The sequence below is a fragment of the Centruroides sculpturatus genome, unplaced genomic scaffold, assembly GCF_000671375.1.
Source record: "Centruroides sculpturatus isolate CEXI.00-Female unplaced genomic scaffold, Cexi_2.0 scaffold574, whole genome shotgun sequence".
NCBI lineage: Eukaryota > Metazoa > Arthropoda > Arachnida > Scorpiones > Buthidae > Centruroides > Centruroides sculpturatus.
Window position 1 is genome coordinate 176,771 of NW_019384740.1, and position 8,990 is coordinate 185,760.

General features: G+C 24.1%; 1 pseudogene; it reads left to right on the forward strand.

Annotated features, from left to right (window-relative positions):
- Positions 1-8,990, forward strand: part of LOC111628352 — a 38,683-nt pseudogene that overhangs the window by 12,878 nt on the left and 16,815 nt on the right.

Sequence of the window (8,990 nt, forward strand, 5' to 3'; positions counted from 1 at the left end):
TATTTTTGACGTTTAGAAATGATTTTTTTTGTATATTTTAATTTAAAATTTAAAATTTTTTAAATGATTTTCTTCTACAAACAGAAAAAAAAAAAACAGTTAAAAGACAAAAAAAATTGTGAAAAAAACAGAAATTTTCTTTGATTTTCATGAAAAACTTAGGCTATAAAATGAAAATTCATTTGTATTTTTTAGAAATTAAAAGTAATTTTTACTTGTGTTTTTTTTTTATTTCTCTTTTGTTAGGTTATTACATGTACATCGAAGCTTCGTCTCCACGTAAGCAAAATGATACAGCTCGTTTGTTTTCTCCTGTTTATTCTTCAGATTTGACACCCGCTTGTTTCGTTTTTTGGTATCACATGTACGGTGCTACAACAGGTAAATTGATTTGATTTATTTATTTTTTTCCCCTACTTATGAATTTTTTTATTGACATTTTCTTCCTTTCTTGCAAATTGGAATAATACTTTTCGATATATTCCAACAACAAAACGGTAGGGATGCTGAAGGTTATTGGAAAAAAAAATCTAATCTGTATCCTCTGAATACACTAACCACAATGCCAGAAACCGGTGGCTGATTTGTTTGTGCACGAGTTTAATATCTTTAGTATCGATATACGGGGGTGGCCCAAAAATCGGTTAACCATATTTATTTTTTTTGCGTGCGCGCGTGTGTTTCGGGTACACTTGTGTATGCGAATTGTAAACCGTGTTTTTTGGCAAAAATTGCTATAGAACTGTACCAATTTCGGTACAAATCGCTTACGAAATAAGGCAGTTATTTAGTATTTACGATGGTTAAGTGAATTTTGGGCTATCGTTTACGTTTATAATACAGAGTGATACAGATTGGCATTCCGAGTTCACTTGTAGGTACTGTACAAACTTCTTAATTAAAGAAATAAGACGAGTTAGTCGTTACGGTGGTAAACTGACTTTTGGGCCACCCTTTATAAACGGTATCTAAATATACAGGAGTTAATTTAGCATCGAAAGTCTACTTGTAGGTACAAATTGCTTACAAAGTAAGGTAGCAATTTATTTTTTTAAGATGGTTATCTGATTTTTGGGCCACCCTCTACGCTTGTAATGATAAGGATATGCGTAATAACAGGGGGTGGCTCAAAAGTCAGTTAGCCTTTTCGGATATCCTTGTTATGAATCCTAAACTGAGTTTAGAACAATATGTTCTTTGATAAAATTGGTAAAAATTTGAAATTCTTTATAATGGTCAACTAACTTTTGGGCAACTCTGCGTGTAATATATATATAGAAAATGTATGCAAATTAGAATAAATGCATATTGTAGGAAAGATTAAAATGCAATAAGTATGCATACAGTTGAATTGTTTACAGTGTTTACATTCAGTGTGAGATAATTATTCATGCGTTTAGTAAATTATTTGTGTATGCAAACGACTTAAGGATTACATATTAAAGATTTGTATGCATAAATTAAGAAAATAATAAAATTGAAATAATGAATGCACTGAAATATGCAACGTGTATTAATGCACAGAATTGTTAATATTAGTAGAAAAAAAAACAAATATTTTATGGATTAAAATGATGTGTTTGCACGCACAGTCAAACCTCTGAACAAAGGCCACTGATGCGAGCATAAAAACGGCCGTTGTTAGGAGGTGGCCGTTATCGAAGGTTCGACTTTATTATTACGTTTTAAAGTATATCAAATGCAATTTTTATGAGCAAATTGTATGCAAGATGCAACAAGATTGCACTAAAATTATCGATTTGTACGTAGCTTTGCAAGGTAACAAGTATGGTATTTAGTTCTGTACGTATACAATTTTACTAAATAAATACCATTTTTAAGAAACAATAATTAAATTTTAACGAAGCATATTAATTAAAATCGTATAATTAATAAATGTGATAGTAAATTTAGCGAATATTTTAATGTAAAACAAAAGAACTGTATTTTAATTAAAATTCTACACTAATTTAGGCCTTTACGTAAAGGAAGAATTTGAATTTAAAAAAAAATTTTTACTGTATTTTTTGCATTATTAAGATAGGAAATTAATTATTATTTATTGTACATATTTTCTTTAAAGTATTTTCTTTGTTTTATAAAATGAAAAATCGATTATCTCGAGTAAAGATTCTTGAAGTATTTAAGATTCCACGAATAAAAGGTTATTTTCTGTTGATTATCATCAAGAAATTTCTTGCCTATCATCAACAAGTGAAAGGAATGTTACCATTACTTTTAACTTCGAAAGATTTGGTATTTTATGTGGTCAAAATTGTCTTTTCATTGTATCAGTTAACTCATTGATCCAGAAAAGTATCAGTCAAGTGGAAGAAAAAAGTCTGCTACACTCGAATTATTTTAGGTATTTAACTTTTCTAATCAAAATTTAACTGTAAAGACAATCTTCTATTGTGTAGAAGTATATAAATTCCAAAGGATTAAATATATATATATATATATAAGAAAATTATAATTAAAATCTCAAATCTATATTAAAAATTACAAAAAACGCAATTACAAGTAACTCAATTGAAAAAAATATAACACAAAAAAATATAGTGAAATTATTTAAAATTGTGCTTTTTTATATTGTAGATTAGTTGAAAAATACAATATAAAAGCACAATTATAAATAATTGTGTTTTTATATTGTAGTAAGTAATAAAAAAATGTAATAAAAAAAATGCAAATTTAATATATAAAAGTATAATTTTAATTAGTTAAAATTATATATATTTTTTCTTCTATTAAAAGTTTAGTTACTTACTACACTACAAAAACAATTAATTATAATTGTGCTTTTGTAGTATGGTAAGTAAGTAAACTGAAAATATAATATGAAAAAATGCAACAATAAGTAATTAAATTGAAAAATATAATATAAAAAATACAATATTAAGTAATTAAAATTGTATTTTTTATACTAAAAATATAATTATATACATTTTAATCCTTCCGAAAACACAATACCAACACAATACAAAGCGTAATACGAAATTACTACGAAAAGTATGGTTTAAATAATTAAAAATTGTACTTTGTAAATAGTAATTTCTACACAAAAGATACAAACACAAAAGATACAACTTCAAGCAACCAAGTTTTTAAAAAATACAATATAAAAACGCAATTTATAACTACTAAATTGAAAAAAAAAATACAATTTTAAGTAATAGAAATAGCAATTATATAAACAACTGATTTAAAAACGACAGGAATAATAAAATCGGTCGAGAACAATTAAATAAGTTGGAAGAAAATAAACTACTACTTCTTAATTAAAATACTTTATAGTTAATTGTAATTTTTTTAAAGAATTTATTTTATTACAAAATATATCTATTATTTCATTAAACAAATGTAATTATAATAGGCGAATGCATTCTACAAAGTGATAAGCAGAGTCATATCGTGGAATATAAAACGATTTTATGGGCTTTAAACTCTCGAGTAGCAAGAATCTATCTAACAAGTTTTGCATCTAACTAATGCATTTACGACGAGGAGTGCTGCATCTACCACCCCCTTCCCCCTCCACCCTTACTATGCCATTTAAAATTCTTAGAAAATGATGGGTTTTACAAGGAAGAGATTTAAATAGGAAGTTAAACCAATGCCTAAAAATACCATTATCTTCTAACAGAAGTGAATAATGGCTTGCTGCGATCGCTGCTATCTACTTCAGTGTTGTTGTTGCTTGTGTTTATGTCGCTTATCTCAATAATCTTCCTTCTGTTACGTCAAATAACAAGTTACTTGTCGTTCCGTCGACCAGGTTAAATATTTTTCTGGCTTTCTCCCATCTTAAATATTACGTTATGTTAAAGGGTGGCCCAAAAATCGGTTAACCGCGCGGTTATCTAACTTTTGGACCACCCTTTGTTCGTAATCTCGTTCTTCTGTTACGTTAAACAGTGCTGTTGAGGCTCGTTCCGTCAATAGATTTGAACTTTTAACTTTAAACCGTAAAGTTTTTTTTAATACACAGTGCGGCCCAAATGTCGGTTAACCGTGTTTTTTTTGCAAGAAATTCGGCGATATGTGTGTCAAGTCAGGGGACAGACTTACATATGCATAAGCTAAACGAGCTACCGACGTAGGGCCTCACACTACAGAGGCCTCGCGCACTTAAATTTATTATTACGATGCGGAGAATCTTTACAGTTTAGGGCCTCAAGTGTAAATCGGCCCTTCGATAGTATAATTTGTATATTAAACAAGAAGTTATTACGTATTAAATTGCATACACAGTAATTTACTCTTTAAAGCGGTTAACCGGCTTTCGGGCCGCATTCAATCACACGAATACTGTTATAAATTACTTTAAAACTTTAAAAAATTTCAAGATCAAATATAAATTACAATTAAATTTCAACTAAACAGTAGCATTTAATTATATTTTACGTATTTAATTAAATTATAATTACTTAATTATAATTATTTTACAAATAAATTAACAAATAAAAGAAAATCCGAAATTTATAAACTACTTTTTAACTCAATAAAATTCAATTGAAGATTTAAAAAAAAAATTGAATATTCAATATAATATATTATAAAAGTAATATAATTTTTTTTGTATATAATATATAAATATGTGGGGAGAGACCTGCATTTAATTTTTAATAAAATGTATTAGAGGGTAACGGTTCCATCAAAAAATATAAGAAGTGACATTAGCAGTATGTTGCTATATTGTAAGATATTTTTTGATGTCTTGTAAGGCAAGAGCTGCTGTCAGAAGCAATAACTTCCACACAGTCAAAACTACATCCCCCCTTCTTCTCTTCAAAAAGTTATAAACAGGAAACTATTTGATGGATATTTAACAAAAGTCTATACACAGGAAATCGACTTCTAAAACTTGCTTTAAATATAAATGATTTTTATTATTTTTGATTTTGGTAAATCGTCTAACCTTAAATTAATTATATATATTAAACTGGAAGAGAATAAGCGTGTATGTAATTTAAAATTGTTATCAGAATAATTAAAGTATGGACCGAAGAAAAAAATCCGATTTAAAATAGCCCGAAAAATAACGCCGAAATCGTCGGGAAATTTAAATTAAAATTTTGTAAAATTTAACCGAAAATTAAATTAAATTATGGTGAAAGTTCAACGAAAAATGAAATTAAATTATGGTAAAAATTCAACGAAAAATGAAATTAAATTATGGTAAAAGTTCAACGAAAAATTAAATTAAATTATGGTAAAAGTTCAACGAAAAATGAAATTAAATTATGGTAAAAGTTCAACGAAAAATTAAATTAAATTATGGTAAAAGTTCAACGAAAAATTAAATTAAATTATGGTAAAAGTTCAACGAAAAATTAAATTAAATTATGGTAAAAGTTCAACGAAAAATTAAATTAAATTATGGTAAAAGTTCAACGAAAAATTAAATTAAATTATGGTAAAAGTTCAACGAAAAATTAAATTAAATTATGGTAAAAGTTCAACGAAAAATTAAATTAAATTATGGTAAAAGTTCAACGAAAAATTAAATTAAATTATGGTAAAAGTTCAACGAAAAATTAAATTAAATTATGGTAAAAGTTCAACGAAAAATTAAATTAAATTATGGTAAAAGTTCAACGAAAAATTAAATTAAATTATGGTAAAAGTTCAACGAAAAATTAAATTAAATTATGGTAAAAGTTCAACGAAAAATTAAATTAAATTATGGTAAAAGTTCAACGAAAAATTAAATTAAATTATGGTAAAAGTTCAACGAAAAATTAAATTAAATTATGGTAAAAGTTCAACGAAAAATTAAATTAAATTATGGTAAAAGTTCAACGAAAAATTAAATTAAATTATGGTAAAAGTTCAACGAAAAATTAAATTAAATTATGGTAAAAGTTCAACGAAAAATTAAATTAAATTATGGTAAAAGTTCAACGAAAAATTAAATTAAATTATGGTAAAAGTTCAACGAAAAATTAAATTAAATTATGGTAAAAGTTCAACGAAAAATTAAATTAAATTATGGTAAAAGTTCAACGAAAAATTAAATTAAATTATGGTAAAAGTTCAACGAAAAATTAAATTAAATTATGGTAAAAGTTCAACGAAAAATTAAATTAAATTATGGTAAAAGTTCAACGAAAAATTAAATTAAATTATGGTAAAAGTTCAACGAAAAATTAAATTAAATTATGGTAAAAGTTCAACGAAAAATTAAATTAAATTATGGTAAAAGTTCAACGAAAAATTAAATTAAATTATGGTAAAAGTTCAACGAAAAATTAAATTAAATTATGGTAAAAGTTCAACGAAAAATTAAATTAAATTATGGTAAAAGTTCAACGAAAAATTAAATTAAATTATGGTAAAAGTTCAACGAAAAATTAAATTAAATTATGGTAAAAGTTCAACGAAAAATTAAATTAAATTATGGTAAAAGTTCAACGAAAAATTAAATTAAATTATGGTAAAAGTTCAACGAAAAATTAAATTAAATTATGGTAAAAGTTCAACGAAAAATTAAANTTTTATTATTATTTATACTCTTATATAATTAAAGAGAAGTAACAGAATTTTTCTAGAACAATTTTAAAGAATTTAATTTAGTTTTTTTTAAAGCATTATGCACTTTTCTTCTATAATGTCCAGAAATGTTTTAGAACTTCTTTGTAAAAATGTATATAATTCTAGAATTTTTCTAGAAAAATAATTTTTGAAATTTATTAAAATTTCTAGAATAAATTAACTTAAAAATTTATAAACTTTTAAAGAAGAATTTGTATATTCTTTTAATAATTATATAATAAAGCAATTATTTTATTATATTATTTATTATATTAAAGCAATTATAAAAAATATCTTAAAATTTCTATATAGAATTTTTGCTGGTTAGATAGAGAAATTATATAATATTTATGACATTTTCAGAACGAAATAAATATAAATAAACTTAAAAATGCTAAGTTTTTCTTTTTATAATTTTACTAGAAAACTTTATTCCAGAACGATAGAATTTTCATAATTCTAGAAATAATTCCATAAAAATTCTAGAATTTTTTCTAAGAATTTTGAATATTCGAAAAGTCTAAAAAAAATTCTAGAAATACATTTCTCGCTTATTTCTTTATATTTTTTTTAAAAAAATTCTTATTTGTTTCTATTAATTTACATTTTCTTTAAATCTAGAAAAATTCTAGAAATAAATTCTGGAATTTTTCTAAAAATTCTAGAATTTATTTCTAGAATTTTTCTTTAATTCTTCTAATTTCTAGAATTTTTAGAACTTTAGAATATCAAGAATTATTCTAGAAAAAATTCTAGAATTTCTAGAAAAATTTTTCTAAAAATCTTAGAAATGCTAGAATTTTTCTAAAATGTTTAAAAAAATTTTAGAATTTTTATAGAATAATTATAAAAAAAAGTTTTTATTTTTATATAAAGTATAGATTTAAAAAAAAAATATGATTTTAAAATTAAAAAAATAATTTATTTCAATCACATTTAATTACGTTCCTTCTTAAAATATTTAAAACAGTATTGAATAAAACATTAAGTTTTTATTTGATTTTAAACAGAACAAATCTAAATTTAATGTGAAATTTTTATACAAATAAATTATTTATTTACTTATCATTTAATAATAAATAAATTTGTATATAAAATATTTTTTAAATCTTTTATTTTATAAATCACAAAGATATAAATTTGTATGTACAGTACATCAAGATAACTAGAAGCCATCTTTATACCATCAAACATTTGTTTGTTCAGGAGCAGTAGATCCTTAAAAAGACACTCTCCTATACAATGGTACTTAAAAGCATAAAAATGTCCCAGTAGTGCAATAAGTTTTTGTTGTAACTCCTCTTATTTATCTAAAAAAAAAAATAAAGGATTTTTTTATAGCAGAATTGCTAGCTAAAAAATGCAATTTTTAATAATTATAACATCTAAAAATGATTAATTTATCATTTTATATGACAAAAATTCAGTTTGGAATGTCAAAAATGAATAAATTTTAGTGATTTTCATTAGCTTGGTGGCATATCAGATCAGTTCTAAGCGCGATATACACAATGTAAATTGGACTAACTATCAAGAATTAGTGTATTTAAATGTAATTTATCAAAGTGAAACGATGTGAAATAAATTATCAGACATATCAAAATGCCAGGATTTACAAAATGACATTTACAGAAGATGAAGATTATCTCTGAGTAAAACACATTAAAACTTAGCAACTTCATCAGTAGACTAAACAAGGATTACTTCGATCGCTAACCTATACAAGGATGTTTATGATATCTGTATTTATATCCTTATAAACAGCCATACAATCTACGAAATTCAAGTAGGAAAATGAGAATTAAAGCCCCCTTATTTGTAATGGGATTAGTGGATAAAATTATGAAAATTTAATTAAATTTATTTATTTAATTTTAATGTTGTTATAACCTAGAGAGAGAGAGAGAAAAAAAAATAGGTCAAGACGGCGGTTTTAAATGCCTGTTTGGTGTAGTTAAGCTAGCGATTACTGAAAATCTGTTGCTTATATACAGTAAATGTGACGTTCTATAAATCCTTGTGTTACTTTTGAAAGATTTAAAGCTAAGAATTCTTTGCTAGATTGTTCTAGAGACAAGCGATTTAACTCTGTAGCCTCTACTCTTGTACAAACTCGTAAATTATTCTACAACGAATTGTACATCAACTACACGCTCTTCTGTATAATAACTTCCTGATATAATGCCATATACTAAAACAGAATCCATTTTTATATCAAAATTTATATATTTTTATGTAATAATATAACTTTAAAATCATTTTTTAAAGCTACTCTTTATTGTTAAAAATGTCGTTAAAATATATATATTTTATAACTTATTTCTAGATTATTTTAATGTTAAAGTATACAATATGTTATATAATATAAAAATATTTATAATATTTAATGCTTTTATTAGAAAAACTTAAGAAAAATAAATTTTAAAAAGGTTGAATATTAATTTTTACTTTAC